At 39.6% G+C, this 23,027-nt stretch overlaps 1 protein-coding gene across 2 annotated transcripts in view; it reads left to right on the top strand.

Moving 5' to 3' along the window:
- The window catches only part of SEMA6D (semaphorin 6D), a 308,201-nt gene that overhangs the window by 123,443 nt on the left and 161,731 nt on the right, over positions 1-23,027 (top strand). Inside the window, exon 3 of one of the 2 annotated variants that reach the window (XM_087972699.1) lies at positions 7,808-7,912. The exons of the other annotated variant lie outside the window; for it this stretch is intronic. The gene's annotated coding sequence lies outside the window, so the exon portion shown is untranslated. The remainder of the gene's footprint in view (positions 1-7,807; positions 7,913-23,027) is intronic. 2 annotated transcript variants of the gene reach the window in all.

Raw genomic sequence — 23,027 nt, 5'->3', positions numbered from 1 at the left:
ATGGATAAAGAATATAAAAATGCTGGGACTCGGTGGAATTCAGGAAAGCCAGTTTTTTAAAAAATTTTCCTTGTCCAGGAATTAAATGCTCAGTGTGAAGGTATTTCACTGAGAAACTGTAGCTTGTTAGAAAAAATAATTAATTCTGCATTTTTAAGCAAACTCGCCTAATTCACAATGCCCGGAGAGCTCTTTGTTTTAAAACAGTTAATCTCAGATTCCAAATTTCGTTAAATGTTGTGCTACAGTTCTCAGTTCAAAAACTACAACCGAAAGTGTGTATGAAAAATAGAAATACATACAAAAGATGCACTTGGAGAAAGTTACATAGAAAATGTGTATGTTAGAGAAAGATTGCACTGTGTCCTATACAAAGTTGTACATTAAAGGAAAGCAAATGTTTTGGATTTTGTGATTTAAATCAAAGGCGATGTTGACTTTTGATGGAATGGATTTGGAATTTAGTCAAGGCAAAGCTTATATTTCATAGTATGAGTGCAAAGCACCAGCCCAGGTGGTGTGCTTGTTAGTGTAGAGTTTGTTCCTTTGTGTAGTATGCAAACTCTGGCAATGGGTAATCATTCAAGAAATTATAGCTTAGCAACCTTCACCAGCATAAACATTTTTCATGTCTCTTGAACACAACATTTCTTAATAAATATGCCTTGGGTATGCCTTCTCTAATATATCTACTTGATAGTATAAAACTCTCTGGGAAACACAACACACCCACACCCCTATTCAAGAATAAATGCAAGGTTGTTATCAATTAAGAACAAAAGGTGCTTCTGATCTCAACCCATGGGCATTCCCATGGGTGTAGCAAAGGAGTTCTTAATGTTGCACCCTACCCATTTCACCAGGGAATAAATCTGTGTGATTTCTACCACACGCTTCCTAATGTTGGAACGGATTCAGCCCAGCTTTAAATTCATTGCAGACTGCCATGAATGTCTGCAGTCTTGACTCTTTCCGATTCAGCGGCCAACTAGCTCGAATAAATAAGTAAAATAACCTGTAAATTGCTCGCCTGGGTTCATGACGAATAATCGATGCGATTAGGTTTCACAATCTGGAGAAAGGTTAAGTAGCATGGAGTTTCTTGCTTTGCCTTTTGTTAAATTTGTCAAGTTTAAAGAGTTCACGTGGCTGTAAAACATGATTATTTCCTCTTTCCTTCTTATCTGTTGGGTTTATAGTGGTTGACAGTACAAATCAGTTGCACGCCTGTAAGCTTTATGGGCTGCTTTTCCCATCTGAATGTCATTACAAGTGGTAAAGTGGATTTAAGGTTGTGTAATGTATGTCTTCATTGTGTGGCTGCAAAGAGCAGGGAAGACTTATTGTTAGGGGCATGCTTTGGATTTGAAAATCCAGAACCCCAAAACATTTACTTGATCAAATGATGACAGAGTAGCAAGGCAACCTTCAAGTTGGTATAGGAAGGGAACGAGCTAATGACTGTTAAATAATCAAAGTTAACGAGCTGGTTAAATTAATCAATAGATGTTTTATGGACACACTTTGCATTTGGCATGAAACAAAAGTAGTCTCTGAAGACATCAATAGAAGGATCAGGTGTGATGAAAACAAATTAAACCACTTGGGAATGGCCAGCAATTTTCCATTATAGGCCCCTGTAGACTTTCTAACTTATCTACTAAAGGTTTCAGTCGTAGAAGACTCAAGCTAAGTAATCCTTACTTAACGACCGGTCAAGGTTACAGCAGATATCCAAAAGCTTACATGTCAGTTCCAGAGTTCCAGTGAGTATGCAAACACACACAAACACACACACACACACACTCAGTTACATGAGCTCGTTTCATGTATTAGCAACCTTTATGTGGTGGTGGAAACTAGCCAACATTTTTGGCTAGTTTCCCACTAAAAACACCCATAGGAATACATGTATTCCCTTCACAACCTCCATGTTCTCTTCATGAACAATGCAAATCGAATTCAGTCACATGGTGCCTCGACTTATGCCTGTTATGACTCCATTATGGTCGTAGGTCGAGAACTATCTGTAGTTTGGTGTCAAGACAAATGCACTATGTCTTTAAGGCAGGCCTGAAAATTCATGACGCCAAATTCAAAACTCCAAACCTCACCTATGTTAGTTGCAAAGTCATGTCCAACCCATCGCAACCCCATGGATAACATTCCTCCAGGCCTTCCTGTCCTCTACTATCTTCCAGAGTCCATTTAAGTTCACACCGACTGCTTCAGTGACTCCATCCAGCCACCTCATTCTCTGCCGTCCCCTTCTTCTTCTGTGGCCCTCAATCGTTCCCAGCATTTTTTTTACCATTTTTCTCAATTTGCACTGAGAAAGCATTGGAGCTTTCAATGTGTTCCTGTTTAGTAATCAGGTAAATCTAAGTAGTGCATTTCACTGCTCTTCTGTTTTGCTTTACCTCTGATAAAGCAATGGCCTGCAACCACTGCTCAACTCCTTAACAGAGACAAGGTAATTAAGAGCTATAGAAGATACTCATCCTGAAAAAGAAGCAATAAGAATAGGAAAATATAGAATTATTTCTATTCATGTATTGTTAGTCGCGAAGTCGTGTCTGACCCATCGTGACCCCATGGACAATGTTCCTTCAGGCTTTCCCTGGAGTTCATTTAAGTTCACGCTGGCTGCTTTAGTGACTCCATCCAGCCTACCTCATTCTCTGCCATCCCATTCTTCAATCGTTCCTGGCATTAGACTCTTCTCCAGTGAGTCCTTCCTTCTCATTAGGTGGCCAAAGTCTTTGAGTTTCATCTTCAGGATCTGGCCTTCTAAAGAGCAACCAGGGTTCACCTCCTCTAGGACTGACCGGTTGGATCACCTTGCAGTCCAAGGGACTCACAGGAATCTTCTCCAGCACCAGAGTTCAAAGGCCTCCATTCTTTGACGCTCAGCCTTCCTTATGGTCCAACTTTCACAGCCATACATTGCCACTGGGAAAACCATCGCCTTGACTATACATAACCATAGCCTTGATTATAATAATAAACCTCACCTATACATCCTGCCAATGTCATGTTCAAAATGCATAGCCAAATGAGGATAGGATTGCCTTCACTGGGATCTTGTGAAAACACAGCCTCTCCTCTTTGTCGGACTTATTAAAATGCCTTTATCCATAAATCAACCCTGGGGAAGACGGCCTTGCCAATTTAAAATTGTAATTGTATGCTTTATCTTTCCATATGTTCCTAATGCTTACCATCAGATACTTGCCTCCCACTGCCCCCCCCCCCCCAAAAAAACCTGAGTCGAGAGATGAGAAACATTCTTCGTTTTGATAACAAGCCAGCCATTTATCTGCCTTTTCTTTGCTGAAAATTGCAGCCCCCTTCATTCGATATCAAAAAGCCACTGAGCTAAGTTGCGCTCTCTCGTTTATCCCACAAAACCGGCTTAATTGCTTTGAAATGTGATAATCAAGGAACCAGGTAAATTCAAGAAGTTCGGTTAATTGGGCGCTCATCCCAGCTTCTTAAAGGAAATGAGCAAATTCCCAAGTTTATTAATGCAGCCTCTGGTTTTGTTTTTTGTTTTTGCAGATGCTAGGGATGTCTGCCATCCGTTGATAACACATCAAAAAAAAAAAAACACCTCCAGACAGTCAAACAGCCATTATTAGAAGTAGCCTGAACTGGAATTGATTTGAGCTTTAGTTGGCCTGGTATGTGCTTTGCCCAATCAACTAAACTCTATTTCAATTTGATAAGAAGGGCTAAATTGAACAAGTGGTAGCAGCCGGTGCCATTTATCTGGCACAGCGTCATGGTATCGAATCTAGCTTGTTTCCCTAAAATGGTTATTCGTTGAGTTGTATTCCTCCCCACCCTATTTTCCATTCAGGGTTCTTAACCTTTATAACTGAGATTGAATTAGCAATAGATGGAAGCTGATCAGAGGAAGAGCCAACCTGGAATTAAGGAAAAATTTCCTGACCGTGAGACTAATTAGTCAGCGGAACACTTTCCCTCCTGGAGTTGTAGATGCTCCGTCACAGGAGGTTTTCAAGAAAAGATTGGACAGCCATTTGCCTAAGATAGAACAAGGACCTTGTTGAGGGGTTTGGATTAGAAGTCCTCCAAGGTCCTTCCACCCTAATATTCTATGAAATTAGGTATGGTGAGGAGCTCTCCTCAGCTTCTTGCTACTTCCATCTCTTCAGCTTCCTGCTTCTTCCATATCTCCATACTATCATGAATCATGGAAGGTGCCTCACACGGAGAGAACTGAGGGGGTCTTAAGTGTCTGGTAAGAGACTGTCTTTCTCCGATCAAAACCCAAACAAAACAAACAAACCCTTTTCTTCTGTCTTGTCTCATATTCTATTTCTGCTGGATTATTTGTTCTTCTTCCCAGTTCTTACTTGTGATTTTCTCTTCCATGGTGGAAATAAGATATTTCCCTTCCCTCCTTAAGACATTCAGTATAGATGCTTCAAAAAAATCCTCCCATATATTTCTGCTTTCCCTCCTTTCTGGATATATCATATGCACACTACAGACCCAACGTTCAATACCCAGTGCAAATGGGATTAATTCAGTGATCAGGTTTTGTGGGTTGTGTGGCCAGAGAATCAACCAAGACTGGAATTGCTTCTCCTCTTGGATAGGAGTTGGGTTTGAATAGGACTTCTCCTGGTTCTACCTGGAATTGCTGAGATTGATTATGGGATCCTCAACAGCCGAACCATCTTCACTACATCAAAAAGATTCAGGATTTAGCCTAGACATCATATTCTGTTACTCCTTTCAGCTTTGGAAGCCGTATTTTACTTAGAAGCTTCCACGCTGCCACATTTTAGCACCAGGGAATTTGGGAGGGGGCAAATCTCACAAAGAGGTGGAAGTTTAGACATAACAACATTCTTCTTCTAAGTCAAGGACAAGTTATCCTGCACCTGGGAAGGAGTGGTTGGAGGAATGTCTCCAGTTTGGACGGCCGGTGATTGGGCCATGTCATGGACTGATGGGTGCAGGGGATGGGGTTTTGATTTTCAGTTGTGAAGGGAAAACCCAGAACTCTCAGATTTAGGTTTTCCCCAGATGTGCCAATACGAAAACTCTAATAAAATGGAACTTTGAGAAAATGCATGTCTCGGAGTTTGTTGCATTGGAGTTTGTTACATGGAATTCTGACAATACCATCTTTGCAACATAGGAACCAGATATACAGGCACCTAGGGCTTTCATCAATGAAAGGTCAATGGGCAGAGATATATGGAAGATTATGCCTCAAACATCTTCTAGAATCTTCAAAGAGAGAGAGAAAGACAGAGACAGAGAGAGACTGAAGACTTACCTAGGTTATTTCCAGTTGTTTTACACAGTGACTGTTACAACCAAAGATATGCATAACATATGTTAGCCTATTTATATTCAGTGGGCAAAATTAGGCAGATGGTAGACATTAGTACAAGGGATAAAACTACTGAGAGCTAAGATATATGAATGATTTCAGGTCTGTCACAGAGAGACTTTAAGAGTCTTTATATCTTAAGCTGTTTTAGATGTCTAGTCTCATGAGATATTTATCTCTTGCATAGTCCTTTTCTTATATTATTGGGATGTAAAGTACAGGAAATCAGGAGTTCAAATGAATGCAGGTTTATTATATGCTAACGCTGTCTACAAGAATTTAAACTAACATTCAAAGAAAATTGATGGTAGATAAGGGTTACAGAATTCAAAGTGGGCTGGACTTGGATATCTTGTGGGCATGGAGAGACTCAAGAATAATGACATGTTTGACCCCTCCCTCAGGTTCAGCTTGGTCATCTCCTGTATGGAATTTAAGATTGTAAACAAAAGATCAACATTTTCAAGTGCCTACAGTGGTGGGCATCCTTTAAAAAGAGGGCAAATATGTCACATATTTTGGCTTGAAAACATCATGAAATGTGGCAACCTGACAATAATTGTATCACACCTGGTTGTGGCTTGCAAGTTCTGTCAATTTCGGATTAAACTTGACCCTAAATCTCATCAATCTCTTCTTCTGCACGAGTGGTTGAGGCACAAACTTAGGTCATTGTCGTGTTAAAGAGTTGCCTGTGAAGTGTAATCAATATTATACAGTCATTGACTGCACAGTCCCAAAGTAATATCTTTATTTATAAATATTATATCCTTTCCGACTACGGAAACAACACTGGTTCCTTCATTCGATTTTGTGTCCTGAATAATGAACCGAGTGGCTTTCTGATGGACAGTGTGCACTTCCAGCCTGTTCAATTCCATAACTCAGATTAACTTTGAAATGAATGTAAGTGAACAGATTTGGCATTTGAATGTTAATATATGGCACTTTAGAATAATATGACTGGAGGGAACCTTGGAAGTTTTCTAGTCCAAGCAGGAGACCTATACCATTCCAGACAAATGGTTTTCCAGTTACTTCTTGAAAACCTTCAGTGATGGATTGGCCACAATTTCTGGAAGCAAGCCAGAATTTTGGTTTACCTCTAGTAATGTGGTATTTTGGATTGTTTTGAATTGTTTTTCAGAAACCCATATTCACTCTCCCCCTGTATGAAAACTAGCAAACTTCTGAGAAGCATGTAGTACAGTTTCTGGAAATTCCAAATTGCGGGTTAGACAAAATGCAGGGAGGTTTTGCATGGCTCATTTAGGAGAAATCAAAAAGATATGGAAGAAAAAAAGTACATAATAAACATACAAATCTATCCATTTAAATATGTTTACAGTAGGAGTTATTTGGAAAAAAAACACAACTAAACCAAACAAATCTTACTATTATATCTTGTTTCCGAGACAGTTTGAGAATAAACCAGTTTTGTGGTGTGCAAAAAAAAAAAAAAAATGCTTGGAAAAGCAGATTTTGACATTTGAATTGACATATCCAATAATGTGTTTTTAACTGTCAGGAAACATTTCTAGCTTGGTTTTAGACTGTGAGATGAACTGAACATTTTCTTATTTTTTGCTGCCCATTTTTAGCCGAAATTTGGCTTTGACATTACAATTGGCCAGGAAATTCAGTCACTTGTATAATATATTACTCCTTGTGAAAGTATGAAGAAAAGCAGGATTAGACTGCTTTGGTTGGTTGGGAGTTGTTTGCCATTACCTTATATTGTTCTAAACCCCCAAACCATGATTCACAAACCACAATGATTGATTTCATACAAATGCTAAGTCTAGAGAAACTATCCAGTTTAGCAAACATGGCAGGTACCTATTCTTTACCAGAAAGTCCAATTGTCTCTTGAAAAAGCACCTTTGGGACAACTATGACCTGGATGACTGAGAATCCCCATAGACATTCTTTAGAACTATACCCATACTAAGCCATAACGTAGCTTCTTTGATTGAGGGCAGCGTATAGTTGGACCTACACAGTTATTATATAAACAAGCAAATGACAGTGTAGTATTTGTATCTAAGCATAGTGCCATTTAAAGTTTTCATTATTTTTGTGGAGGAGAGATGGACAACAAACGTGGAGATGAGGGTTGTAGTTGAAGTCCACAAGTCTTAAATTTGCCAAGGTTGGAGACCCCTGTGTTAGAAGACCATGGAGACTTCAGGATGTCAATATTATTCATCTTTGTTTGGTTGTTGTTCCCTTTCTCTGTTTCTTTGTGTGTGTATGAGAGAGAGAGAGAGAGAGAAGAAGAAGAAGAAGAAGAGGAAGGCGATGTCTTCATATTTCTCATTAAGAAATCAAAAAGACATCTAAAAATATTTAAAAGCTTGTCCTGACCTTTGAGTCAATTTAATAATGAAGATATTCTCTTAACAATGATTTTGCCATTTTTCTCTTAAGCAGCAGCTAACCACCTCCTGTTAAGCCAACTTATGCAACCGGCATCCAGATGTCGATGGAGGTGGCTGCAATCAAGTCTCGTGTGAGGACAACACTTTTGGATCAGCTGTGAGTTAAATCATTCACTCTCGCCTCTGGCAACTTTGCCCCATTGGTGTTACTTTCACAGTAATGGTCACATAAGAAAGATTATTTTCATTTCCCTCGTATAAAGTGTTGGTCAGATTTTTTTTTTTCATTCATTCAAGGGGCCTGGCGGTTGATTTTGCTCTTCCAGATGCTTGTCAAAGCTGTGATGTATCACTGACAAGAATGGATGCGTCATCTAAGATTCCGTTGGCGCTATAGTAGAAAAAACATTTCTTGGCATATTTGTACATGGTGGTGGCATAGGGACAGGGTGGCTCAGTGGCTAAGACGCTGATCTTGTCGATCAGAAAAGTCGGCAGTTCGATGGTTCGAATCCCTAGTGCCACGTAACGGAAGTGAGCTCCCGTTACTTGTCCCAGCTTCTGCCAACCTGGCAGTTCGAAAGCATGTAAAAAATGCAAGTAGAAAAATAGGGACCCCTTTGGTGGGAAGGGGACAGCGTTTCGTGCGCCTTCGGCGTTTAGTCATGCTGGCCACATGACCACAGAGACAACTTTGGACAGCGCTGGCTTTGTAACAGAGATAAGCACCATCCCCTAGAGGCTTAAACAACTAGCACGTATGTGGGAAGGGAACCTTTACTTTTACCTTACATGGTGGTGCAGTGGTTAGAATGCCGTAAGTTAGAATGCAGTATTGCAGGCCCATTGCTCAATCCAGGAGTTTGATCCTGACCGGCTCAAGGTTGACTCAGCCTTCCATCCTTCCGAGGTCAGTAAAATGAGGACCCAGATTGTTGGGGCAAGATGCTGACTCTGTAAACCACTTAGAGAGGGCACAGTAAAGCATTATGAAGCAGTATGGAAGTCTAAGTGCTATTGCTATGGTACGTGTTGCTCTGCCTTTATTATTTTAATAAATAACTCAAAGCGGTGAATATGCCTAATACTCCTCCCTTCTCCTATTTTCCCCACAGCAACAACCCTGTGAAATGAGTTGGGCTGAAAGAGGAGGCCTGGCCCAAAATTACCCCAACTGGCTTTCATGCCTATGGTGAGACTGGGATTCACAGTCTCCTAGTTATTGGCCCTAAGTCACCCAGTCAGCTTTCCTGCTTAAAATGGGACTAGAACTCACTATCTTTTGATGATTGGCCCAAGGTCACCCAGTTGGGTTTTATGCCTAAGGCAGGACTAGAATTCACCACCTCCTAGTTTCTGGCTTGGTTGCTTAACAACTAGCTGATACTGGCTCTCAGACTTAGTAGCTTGAGCAGAGGGTGCCCAGAAGCTACCTGAGCTACAGATTTTCCATTCCTATCTTAAACAAAGAGGGGAAACAAGAAGAAACTGGAGCATCATTACATGAGATTAGGACCCAAATCTGAGATGTGACATATAATTGAATGTGTTCACCTTATAATGAAATTCTTGTGGCTGCACAAAATTCTATAAAGGTGTCCAGAAAACACCTGTGGCTCCTCACAACATGTGCCACTTTCTGCAAGATGGTTTTGTATATCTCCTTAACCTCTGTTTTGTCTGTCATTGTGTTATTAAACCTTTGACAGATTAAATGTAGATAAGCTTTCTGACAGATTTTTCACAGGGAACGAGAAATGAAAACAAATTACTTCCCCAACCTTGTTCCAAATGAGAAATGACTAGGGTTTCTATGTAATACTCACATTATTTTTGTTTTTGCTCTGGCAAATTTGTTAATTTTAGAGACTAATAGAGAGGTGTTGGGTTTAGGAATTGTATTCAGGGATGGAGACCAATCCAAACCACATTGGATTCGTTGGGAAGTAGAAGAATTTTAATTCAATTATTGCAGAAGGCTTACAGAGTTTTTCATTGCCTGTCTTTGCTCCTGTTCTATACATTAAAATACCCTCATACTTAAAAGTATTATACTTGGAGTTGTATAATCAAATATCGAGCTCAGAAAGTTTATTTATGATTAGAAAACAAAGCAACACAAACAAAAGATTTATCTGGCACCATGAAGACACTGTATAGAAATGGGGAAAAAATGTTATTTGTTGCTCAGAAAAAGAATTGGTCATCATTCATTTGTATGTCAAGAGGTCTTAGGATCAATTCTCAGCATCTCCAAGGAGAACTGAAAGTCAAGTAAAATCCAATTGTATTTTCCAAAAAGGCTGTAAAGCAAACTTCAACATTTAAAAAAAAAATGTCTAATGGTAACTTTATGTTATTCCAGCTGTAGGTTTTAACCTTAAAGAAAACAATCAGGGGAAAAAATAAAGACAAATATTTTGTTATTTATTAAAGCTTCCTAGGCAGCCATTGAAAACTACCTTGTTTTGTATTTGAGTCAAAAGCAAGGTATCCTTGGAGCTTCTTTGAGATGGTAGAACCATTTCCCATTAGAACTGCACCTTTCTTATTAGGCAGGAAAAGTCCTTCAAATTCCCAGAACTGCACTAATTAGCAGAGACCAACTTTTCCAGAAGTATCTTGCAAATTGGACTGACCATTAAAGGTAACAGTTTCCTCCTGTCCAGTCATGTCCAGTTCTTAAGGGCTAGTGCTCATTTTTGTTTCCTAGTCAAGGGAGCCAATATTGTCCAACGACACTTCTGTGGTCATGTGGCCAGCACAGCTATATGCCAATGGCTCATGGAACACTCTTACATTCCCATCAAAGTGGGTTATTTATCTCTCTATTCACATTTGCATTCTTTCGAACTGGTAAGTTGGCAGGAGCTGGGGCAAGGAACGGGAGCTCAGCCCATCCAGCGGTCCTTGGGTCTTGAACCCGGACTTTCTAGCTGACAAGCTCACCTTCTGTAATACTGTGCCGTCATGAAATGTTCTGAAATGCAATACACTCGGAGGACCCTCAGGTATGGAAGGTTGGTCTAAAACTAGTTTTAATAGATAGGTTTGAATAATAGCTCTGCGGTGAAGTTCTCATGATGTATGAGCCATTCCCCTTTGGCTAGTAAAAGTGCTTGCAGTACCAGCTGCCCCTAATATTAAATCAGGGTTGGAGACCTTTTTATAGTTGTCCAGTTGGAAGCTTCTTATGTTGCCCAGAGGCACAATAGCTATTGTTGATAGAATCAGAGTTAGAAGAGGCCTCTTAGAATCTGATCCAACCCCTTGTAAATGTACATTTCTGGTTAGGGCAAACATCCATTTCCAGTTATTACCAGTAGGAATTTCAAATCACGAAGAGATCAATGAACTGTAAATGCTTGAAACTACAGTCAAATTAACCGAGAATAAAGACACATGGAAACATTATAGACTTCAGCTATGAAATACTCTTCTATGGGGAGGAATGGTGGCTACTGGGGAAAGGTTATCTTCTGGTACACCCCATGAGAAAGGCTTCCCATGAGAAAGGAGTCTTACCATGCCCTTCTCAGATGATAGGAATGGTTGGGCAGATTTGGCTCTGGCATGGCAGTACCTGGAACATTCCTGTCCTGTGTCACCAAGAGTTTTGAAAGTAATAACTGACCCCACGGTTGGGTTGCTGACCCAGAAGAGATCCGGCCTTGCATACCTCTCCATCTGATCTCTTTCAGTGAAGAGAAGTGTTTGGGAGCGGTTTTTGTTCAGAGCAGCCCAAATCCAAAGATTTCTTCTGCTTCCAGAATGGTTTTCTAACACCTAGCATTTGTCTTCCCAACTGGGGATGCAAATAATTGAACTTCTGGCATTCTACTTACCATGCATGGCTCCCCTATTCTTCTTCTCCATCTCTACCCACTTCCCTTATTTCTTGGCCTGCCAACCAATTCAGACGAGATCAATAAACACATGATTACAATTTAGAAACAACTCTTAAAAAAACCAAGGATATGACTATAATGGACAAAACCAAAAGTAGAAGCCATAAAAAAACAACACATCAATGCTTCTGAAAGCACACAAAAAAAGAGAGAGCAATAGAAAGAATTAATAATGCAGTAAACACTACAATGGTTTTTAAAAGACCCTAATAAAACAGCAAATAGCAGTTTAGCCATTAATGACCTTGGTAAGTGAAGCTGTGTTAGGATGCCTAAGGCTAACATCCTACTTCTAAACTCAATGGAATTGGGTTTTCAATGCACTTACGTAGAAGTGGTTTTATATGTGAAGCTATTGTTGGTGCTTCCCCCAAGTCTAGAGAGCTCATTCTCTAATATTTTAATTCATCAATTATTTATTTGTACAAATTATATACCTCCTGCTCTAGGTTTATACATCATTCATGGCAACACAAAAACCTTACCCCCAACCATATGGTGCAGTAACATTATTCCCAGTGACAATAAAAACAAAACCAGGAGAGTCAAGAAATGGCAGGAACAGCTTGATAATTGACTTCTGAACCAAAGCCAAGTAAGAGACACATTTGAGTGACATGGAGAAAAGAAAAATGCTACATGGAACATGGTACCAAGGCAGTAGTGAAATATTAAACTAATTCAGGCAATGAAGGAGAATAGCAAGCAGAGCTGGTGGGCGGAATTAAATGTGTCATCAGCTTAGAGTCATTATGTTGCCACAAATGATCTCTGTCCAACTCCTGAATTCTGCGGTGGTGTCAATTTAATGTTGTACTTTTGTTGGTCTTGATTCTTGTGTATAGGCTTCAATAAATTTTCTATGCTGCAACCCAATCAGAAGTCTTGATTCTTTGTGCCTGACAGATACTAAAAACTTCCACTGTTTCAAATAGCATCCTGGGTTGTTGTTTTTTCAGTTGGAGGAAAAACTGAATGAATGAAAAATGGTAAATCAATAACAGGATTGCACTGTTGCTCCAAGAGATGGCCTCTAACACTTTTTGATGGCTGAACAACAACAACACTAACAACAACAGGAACTCTTTGGCTAACAATGCTCTCACTGAAATAGTGTTTGTGATAGTCAGATCACACCCTATTAGACAACCTTCAGATCTTTGGACCTGGAACTCTTCGACTTATCATCCAGAATGCCTATAGCAGAATTTGGGAGTTGCAATCCCAACATATTTGAAATATATTAGGTTGAAAGATAAGTCAATATTATTATTTTCCCATTATACAGTTGGAGAAAATATGTTTAAGAGAGAATTGGCTTGTCTGCCATACAACTTATATATGAACAAGGCAAGTTATAAACCATGGATTTCACAATTTGCATTACAGCAATTAAATGTAATTCAGTATAATGTAATAATGTAGTGTTAGATGAATGAGTGGATAATTTGATGCCTTTTCATTGCACATCTCCTCCCATGTTCCAGCTAAAACAGATGGTAGCGTGTAAGCATTTTTTTTACCATTTTTCTCAATTTGCACTGAGAAAGCATTGGAGCTTTCAGTGTGTTCCTGTTTAGTAATCAGGTAAACCTAAGAAGTGCATTTCACTGCTCTTCTGTTTTGCTTTACCTCTGATAAAGCAATGGTCTGCAACCACTGCTCAACTCCTTAACAGAGACAAAGTAATTAAGAGCTATAGAAGATACTCATCCTGAAAAAGAAGCAATAAGAATAGGAAAATATAGAATTATTTCTATTCATGTATTGTTAGTCGCGAAGTCGTGTCTGACCCATCGTGACCCCATGGACAATGTTCCTTCAGGCTTTCCCTGGAGTTCATTTAAGTTCACGCTGGCTGCTTTAGTGACTCCATCCAGCCTACCTCATTCTCTGCCATCCCATTCTTCAATCGTTCCTGGCATTAGACTCTTCTCCAGTGAGTCCTTCCTTCTCATTAGGTGGCCAAAGTATTTGAGTTTCATCTTCAGAATCTGGCCTTCTAAAGAGCAGTCAGGGTTGATCTCCTCTAGGACTGACCAGTTTGATCACCTTGCAGTCAAGGAATTCACAGGAGTCTTCTCCAGCACATACCAGTATAAATTTTATGGCAATAGCTTTGGAGCAATCATGAAAAACATCCAGACTTTAAATGTAGCATTACACTTGTAGCATTACAAGTGTAGCATTGAAATGTAGCATTACACTTGTAATATATTGTTGTTATGTCTTGTTGTAAAATCTGACTTTTCATTGATTATGCCAAGTGGAAAGAACCAGGCCATATGTTAAGTTGCAATTAAGAAGATTTCTTGCTCAAGCATATACACAAGAAACTAATCAATTAAGGTTTAATACTAAATTGTCACCAGGTAAGGGTCAATGGAATACAAGAGGGGTTGACGTAGACTGTTTGTGAAAACACAATGACTCTAGGCTGATGACTTACTTAACTCTGCCTTCCCTCACCTCTTCCTGCTCTTCTCCTATATCTGAGAGTCATCCAGATTCAATGGATCATGAATTCCAGAATTATGAAATGTTTTCTGCAGTTTCCATCTGGCAGTGTAAATCACATTCAGCTATTTGAAAGAGAGAGTGGGAGGAAGGAGATTATAGGATTCCTTTTTTTAAAAAAAAAGATTCTTTGACTTCAGAAGGGGTTTGAATAGGTATACTGTATGTTGTTGAAAGCAGAATTCAGCTTAGTGCAGGCCTGAAGATGCCAGGTAGACAAATCATAGCCTCCAATGGTTGGAATCAGAATGGCAATTGCCATCTTTTTAGGCAAGCAGAAATGGTTGTCATCGGAAGGGGCTCCTTAGAGTTTGGTGAAAGTCAAAAAGGAAATAATAAAATAAGCAGTTCCACATCTAGTAAACTTGCAATTTGTTGCAGTTATAAATACTGTTAATTGGGATGGTGCGGTGGCCTAGAAGTGGAGCTCTCACCTCATTATCAGGAGGCTGTGAGTTCAATCCTAGGTAGATATTTCTCTCTCTGGACACAATGATAATATATTTGCTGAACAAAACTCCACATTGGTGACAGGAAGGGCATCCGGCCAGTAAGCATTCTGCCAGCTCCATTCAGTTGTCAAAACTCCACCCCGCAAGGGATTATGGGGTTGTTAAAAGAAGATGATGATAAATGATGTTAATTGGAAGAACAATTGCCATTATATGTCACCACCTGAATGAAAGGAGAGTTTGATATGAACTGTGAATCTGAACCAAAGAATCTGAAATTACAGAAAACAAAAGTTGGACATGGGTAAAATGAGATGAATTCACCAGCTGATACATTCTCTTAGCCTCTAAAGTTGATTTAGAGAACAATTTATTGCTACTGGGAAATATTGATTACTGGTAAGCTGTCACACCTATCTCTCAGACTCCCTGCCTTAAGAATTATGATTCAATTTTTCAAAATGCCCCTCTTGGAGTAACCACTATTTTTAAAGAGGTCCAAAGGGATGGGAAGAAGAACATTCATGTATTTCTATCATGAATGCTACATCAGCTAATTAAAAGGATCACAATTAGGTTCCTTGGTTATTAGATCCTTAATGCCCCCTTAAATAATTACATTAATTACTTGAGATATAGATCAGCTACTTCAGAAGAAAGCTTAATGTAATAGAATTAATTTTAAGATTGATGATTTATTAAGTGACCCAATAAAAAGAAAAGTGAAAATAAGCTTTCTTGTTTTGGAGTACACATTGCGAGCATATTGAACCCTCTGCTTCCTCATTCATGGTGGATTTATTCCCTCATTAATGGGTATCCTTCCTTTTATTCAGGAGCTCAAGGTGGTGAATATAGTGCTATTATTTTATTATTTTTCCTAACCACAACCTGGGAAGTTTGTGTGATTGATGGTGCACCAGAACTTCATAGAATAATAGAGTTGGAAGGGATCTTGGAGCTCTTCTAGTCCAACCCCCTTCTGAAGCAGGAGACCCTACACCATTTCAGACAAATGGCTATGCAGTCTCTTCTTAAAAACCTCCAGTGATGAAGGACCGACAACTTCTGGAGGCAAATTGTTCCACTGATTAATTGTTCTCGCTGTCAGGAAATTCCTCCTTAATTCTAGGTTGGTTCTTTCCTTGATTCATTTCCATCCGTTGCTTCTTGTCCTACTTTCAGCTGCTTTGGAGAATAGTTGGACAACTCTCTTCCTTGCGGCAGCCCTTTCGATATTGAAACACTGCTACCATGTCACACCCTAGTCCTTCTTTTTATTAAACTAGTCATCCCCAGTTCCTGCAACTGTTCTAATCATCTTCGTTGCTCTTCTCTACTTCCAGAGCCTCAACATCCTTTTTATATGGTAGTGTCCAAAACTAGATGCCGTTTTCCAAGTGTGGTTTTAGACAAAGGATTTTCTTAGGCCAGTACCTTCAAGACTAGCCACAATTGAGCTGTTCAGCTCAGCCAAGAGGTTTGGAGTGACTGAAGTCCCTCGGGAAATTTCCATAGATTAAGATGTACTAAAATCTGGATCTTCCTGCTCATAATTCCACCAACTTTACACCACCTAAAAGTTCAATGATATGCCATCCACATAGTGATTCCAAGGTCATGTTGCTTGAAAATACATTAGACTTGTCATGCCAAGTTTTTTTTCCCCCGATTCAGGACCCCTCTATTATTCTTTTGGGGTGGGGTGAATGTTTGCAGAAGATTATCTCCTCCACCCCATCAAACCGCCAAATTTGTGTAGTTCTTAAAGGAGGACCAGGTGCCAGGCTAAAAGATGTGGACACATCTGGTGGAAAAGGAATCTAGATTGTAGAAGATCTTGAAGATTCACTAGGACACACACAACCCTTTAGACATCTTAAACGACAACACAAAAAAGCACCAGAGATGTGAGAGAGGGGAGGGGGAGGCCAACATGGAGCAATTATGATTTAATAGCTCACCAGCTGCTGTACCTGGGAGGCCGTGCAATTTTGTGTCTTGCTAGCTGCTAAATGAATTCCCCCAGGAGGGGAGGGGGAGTGACACAGATACTCTGTTAAAGAATAATTGTAGCCTATTGGCCTTACCACTTGCATCTACTGCATACTACTCCACAGAGTACATAAGGTGTAGTGAGGAGCCAAATGGGAGGGAATGAGATTGAAAAAGTGAAAAGGATGCAGCATAGGCTGACATTCTTATTTTTTTTATATAGCCACAGAACATCTTTTCCGTTCTCTGCACATTTTGATTTGATTTGGGGGAAGTTGCCTTGTGATTTGACCCTTCGTACTATAGATATGTAAGCAGCTGGGAATTACCAGGGAGCCAATTCAACAAATCTAGTAGACACCTGTCTATGGAGATTGATGTCTATGGAGAGTCTCAGTCAACCAGGTCATGGTTGTCCCAAGGGTGCTTTTTCAAATGGCAACTAGACTTGGTTTTTCCTTGAGGACGTTTCACTTGTCATCCAAGAAATGTCTTCCATTTTGAAGAGCTGTAGAAGCTTCTCAGGTGAGAGGCAAAACATCTTCAAGGAAAAGTCCAGTTGCATTTCGAAAAAGTTCCTTCGGGACAAAGAAGATTGGTGCTAAATTGTCAGGGATCAAGTCCAAAAGGAAAAGAGATCAATTGATGTGAGTTACTGGAGGGGAGGAAAGGAAGGAAGGAAGGAAGGAAGGAAGGAAGGAAGGAAGGAAGGAAGGAAGGAAGGAAGGAAGGAAGGAAGGAAGGAAGGAAGGAAGGAAGGAAACAAACTCATCACATGGAGAACTCTTATTGGTCTCAGCTCCTAGACTTACCATAGCAGAGAACTTCTAGCCAGTTTGGTTTGAATTTTTGCATCTTTTTAAAAACTTGTAACAAAGTAATAAAAATTGGAAAAGTATAGAAAGCACCTAGAATGAGCAGCTCCATCACCAATTTTTCTTTGGGTAAACTGTCGTGTTACAACCCTGACTGCATAGGAGAGGCCTTCCCGCAGAATTCCTTCCTCCATAAATTAAACCTTCAGCTATTCGGGTTAGAGTGCACTGCATCGAAGCCTTGCTGCAAGGAAGTATAAATGCAACTTGCATACCAACACAGAAGGAAATCAGGAACACACTTTCCTGCTGAAGAAGCCCTGAATGTGATGGGAAAATCATTCAGCAACCTGCTCTCCTGGTTGCTTTCAATTAGCTTTGATTGAAAATCGATTGGTCTTTTTTTCTCCCCATAAATGCGTAGCCAATGGATTTTTAAATTATGGTAAATCAAGTCACCCCAGAAGCTTTGCCCATCACCATGGATAAACATCAATTTTGCTCCATAAGATGCTCATAGCTGCATTGTTTCTGGAGGACTTAATATTGGGATTTGAGGAAATATACCATCTTTACTGATTTTTTTTTTTTTTTTGATGGATGATTTTACCAACGGAAGCTTTGACTATTTGGCAGTTTTTAAGAGAACTACTGGGTCTGAGTTCAAGAATTAGGATGGTTCTAGATAGTTGCAAAGTGTTTCTATATCACTTTACCAGCATCTAGTCGTGGTCTGAATTTTTATAGTCCAAAACCTTCCTTAGATTTTGGTTTTTTTTTTATAAATTTGATGCAGCCTTGAGCAATGTAATTTTTATTATTTATGACTGTGGTCATTTCCACCTCATAGGTATTGTGTCATATTGAATAGCTGATTGGTATTATTATACCCTTTTTAGGGGAGTGAATAAATTGAATGTGACTTGCCTGAGAAGTTATATAACAAATTCTTTATTCAACATAATGGACTCTGTCTTTGATAACCAGCAATTTCTTCCTATGTGGGGATGTGGCTTTGCTTTGAAATATGTCCCACACATTCCTGGTTAAAAATGAGCTACCATTTATGTAAAAAAGAAGCTAGTTTAAACCCACCAAGACTTATTTTTCAGATGGTGCATAGAGATTGCCACTGATAGTTTGTTATGTGTGAGATTCCATCAAATTTATTAGTGCTTTGCAAGTCTTCTACATATCTGTTCCACATAGTGGTTGTTACAGTCCTTACACTGTATGCTGTAGATGACTCCTGGTTTTTCTTCTTCTTGGCTACTGGGTCTTGGTTTACTTAAGATGTTTAGCAGAGAACAACCATGAATACCAGCTTGCAGTCACAAATCACAATCAAATTTCACAGAACATGGATGCACGCAATCATAGTTTGAACTGGAAAACTGTGAGCATCCTAGATCAAGCTGCATCCAAAACCACAAGGGCATTCCTGGAAACTTAGCATTCAAACAAATCAGCTATCACTACACACATGGAGATAAACTACAGTTACCCACCACTGAAAAGAGACAATAAAAAAGCTAAGAAGGAATTTAAAAAAAACAAAACCAGAACACATTGTCTTCGGCAACTAACGCACAGATAAGCAGGGTTTAACACTAGACAAACAATCTAGCAGAAAACAATAATTTATTCAAGGACCTATCAAGTACAAGTACAGGAGCAAACACTTACTGTTGTCATCAACACTGATCATGTTACCTGGTCAGGTAATAAAATGTCTGGAACAAACAGCCAAGTTCAGAGTACTATGGACCCCACAATTCAACCCTGGAGCATGTGTGTATGTGTGTGTGTAACCTTTTATTGAAATAGCCTCTTTTTTGTATATTAGGGTGTTCTTGAAACATAGAAACATAAATTATGACTGCTCTTAAGTATGTACACCAAAAAGTGGATTTTCGCTCCTAGTTTTAAACACACTTCGGGAATGCTATGACTGCACAGCTAAATTATGTGGAATTTAGACTTGAGATTTTTGCTAGGCTATAACCAGAAAATAGAAACCCTGTTTTATATTTCAGTCTCTAGCGATGAATACAATCAACAGTTGCAGATGGCTTCTTTACTTTTCCTTGGGAACAGATAAAAGAAATGGTGATCATTATAGAACAAATTATGTTTCCACAGCCCTGATTCCAGCCCTGTAGAAAAAGAACTCAGATTTTTTTTTGCTTCGTTTTTAAAGGATAAAATAATTTACGGGTCTTGAAAATCTGTAGACATTTTTGTCTGTAGGTATGCAAGATACAAGTAAGTGTAGGACAAAAAGACGGTTGCAAGTTGCAGATCACAGAATCCCTTCCCTGCTGTTTCTTACTAAGATCAAACATCAGCCTGCAAAATGTAGACGTTGCCTGCAAAATCCAGATTTCAGGCTTTTTTTAAAAAAAAAGAAAGTTGGGGGCTGCCTACCAAAAGCTTAAAAGTCAATGTAGGTATGCTTCTTTTCTATGGCATATTTTTAGAAAGTATCTCTGAGCAGCTCATTTATATTCTCTATTTCATAGATGAAAACTTATGATCTCTTCTCCATAGCACCTGAAGGCAGGACAAGAAGCAATGGGTGGAATAGAATAGATAGAATAGAATAGAATACTTTATTGGCCAAGTGTGATTGGACACACAAGGAATTTGTCTTGGTGCAAATGCTCTCAGTGTACATAAAGGTACATTCGTTAAGAATCAAGAATCATAATGTACAACACTTAATGATAGTCATAGGGTACAATCAACCATCAGATCATACTAGGAAACAATCAATATAAATCGTAAAGATACAAACGACAAAGTTACAGTCCGACAATCACAAGTGGGAAGGGATGGGTGATAAGGAGTGATGAGAAGATTAACAGTAATAGTAGTGTACACTTTGTAAATCCTAGAAATAAGGAGAAATTCCCTTGACAGTGAGAACAATTAATCAGTGGAAGGGCTTGTGGGTGCTCCATCAATTGAGGTTTTTTAAGATGAGATTGGATAACCATTTGTCTGAGATGGTCTAGGGTTTCCTGCCTAAGCAGGGGGTTGGACTAGAAGACCTCCAAGGTCCCTCTTTTCTGTTGTCAGGCATGCCAGCCTGTCAGCACCTTATTCATTTCTTAGGGAAATTTATGTAACTGTTCCTTCTCTGCAACAGCATATCCTAAACTTCTAATTGCTTATTGCTGCATAGTAAGTAGAATAACATTATGAGAGAAGCTCAGGGAAGGAATCCAGCGAATTGATTCAATTGCAATATTTTTTTTCTCCTAACTAGGCTAGTGGTCACCCATGCAAAGTTCCACCCACTTCCTGTTGTGTTTATTTAGCTTCATGTCTCACATGTTGTGTTGCGTTGACCCAAGACCACAAGTCTATTTTTAAAAGTTGTGAGCAGAGAAGGAAATGAGCATAGAATGGATACCATACCAGAGCCACAATCTGACTCCAGCTTTGGATTTTTATTTTTTTATTTTTAGTGGTGTTGTGTAGCTAGCTCTGTTCTTTCAAAGCCTTGATTGAGATATTTTATAGGTTCAGTTTACAGTCGTCGAGTACTGTCAGCCCTCTGGGTTCCTTATTGCCCTCTTGGATAAATCTTTAGCAAAGTCTTGTGCAGAAATTCCTGCAATATAACTTTGTCACCTTTTATTTGAAAAGGTCTGACTTCTGTTTCCTGGTTTGTTTACCTATTCACCTGGAACATAGTATTGCTTCATCTGCAGTTCCTTTTCTGCAGCAGACAAATCAAAACAAAGCAACGGACCCTTGAGATTTGTTTCTGAGCAAATGATTTTTCCCCCAAACAAATTCTCACGGTTTTTAAAGTTTATTTATTTATTTATCTCCTATTCAATTGATGAGCACTTTGGATCCGTAAACCACAACCCCATCCATGCCTGCAGGCAAATTCACCTAGCATACACGTCTTTTCTACTGTGTGCCTTTTTGTAGAGTTTTCCCATCACAATCTGGAACATGATTTTTTGGATGTGTATCACAAGATTTGGAGAATCACGTAGCCAGATGTTGGTCTGGGAATAACCAATCAATAGGCCAATAAAATTATCTCCAGTGTAATGGCACAGTTGCAGTGTTGGACAAGAAGAGGGAGGGAGAGAAAGAGAATTTACTCCCAGCACCCATACTTGGGTGGGTGACTATCTCTTTTATGAAGTTACCTCATATACTATATAAGGTAATTTCAATTATCTGTAGAATTAGCATTATGTGGCTTTTGTCTTCGCATGCTCTTGTTTTGTTGTTGTTGTTATCTGTTACCCAGAGTCACAGTTTGATTTGGAAAGCCTTATAAACCTAATTTGGGGGCATGATGGCTCAGACATTGAACTTCTTCACTGGGCAGCCCATGTTCGAATCCTGAGTGCTGGGTGACTGAATGAGCTCCTGTTACTTGCTCCAGCTCCTGCCCATCTAGCAATTCGAAAGCATGCGAATGCAAGTAGACAAATAGGTACCACTTTGGTGGGAAGGTAACAGCATTCTGTATGCCTCTACATATATAGCCATGCTGGCCACATGACCACAGAAGCATCTTCAAAGCAATGTGGCTCCCTAAGAAATGGAGATTAGCAGAGTGAGACATGACAGGACTGGAGAAACCTTGACATTTTTAGCAGTGGTGGTATGCTTCCGGTTTGGACCAGTTCTACCAAACCGGTAGTAAAAAAAAAGCCGATGATAAGCTGAGAGGAGGAAAAAAATCCTCCATCAGCTGAGAGGAAAAAGAAGAGAAAAATGCAAGATTGGCCTTCCCATCTGCCTCTGCGCTTTTCTGTTCTTTATCCTCTTAGCTGATTGGTGCTGTACGTCTCAGCTGGCATGGGGAAAGCTGCACGTTGGCGTTAGGCAAAGCACGCCCACCAAGCCACGCCCTCCAAGCCATGCCCACCAAACCAGTGGTCAAACAATTTGAATCCCACCATTGCTTTTTACCTTTATAAACCTTTAACGATTCATTAAATCTAGGTAGCTCCAATAATACTCTATGTCTTTATGTCTGGTCCTAGCTTTTGTAGCCAGGCAAAACAGTTTTTGACCATATCTCCCCTGAGTTGCCTTTTGTCCAGACGGAACATCCCAAGTTCCTTCATCCTGTCTCCGTAGGGCAGTCAAAAGTCAGTCCAGCCAACTTGTAAACATGAACTGGGAAAGAAACAGCCATTTATTCTTTGCCTCAAGCACTAAACATTTCTACAACTCTATATTTCACTTCTGTCTGGACACCACCTCTCCATAGAGAGTGGTGCTTTTGCCTCGTCGTGGTCGCACATGTTAGAATTACAAAGCTAGGGAGCTTGCACAATCAATTCCCCTAATCATTTTGTTATTATTACTGGAACAATCTGGAACTGAACACACTCAAAATCGTAGAAATGGTGGTAGACTTTAGAAGAAACCCTCCCATACTACCACCTCTTACAATACTAGACAACACAGTATCAACAGCAGAGACCTTCAAATTTCTAGGTTCTACTATATCACATGACCTAAAATGGACATCTAACATCAAAAACGTCATCAAAAAAGCACAACAAAGAATGTTCTTTCTGCGCCAACTCAGGAAGCTC

Source organism: Notechis scutatus, chromosome 11 (genome assembly GCF_049901735.1).
Source record: "Notechis scutatus isolate UNSWTSFEM ecotype Mainland chromosome 11, rNotScu1.2, whole genome shotgun sequence".
NCBI lineage: Eukaryota > Metazoa > Chordata > Lepidosauria > Squamata > Elapidae > Notechis > Notechis scutatus.
Note: the sequence above shows the minus strand (reverse complement) of the source record. Positions and strands in the feature narration are given on the sequence as shown.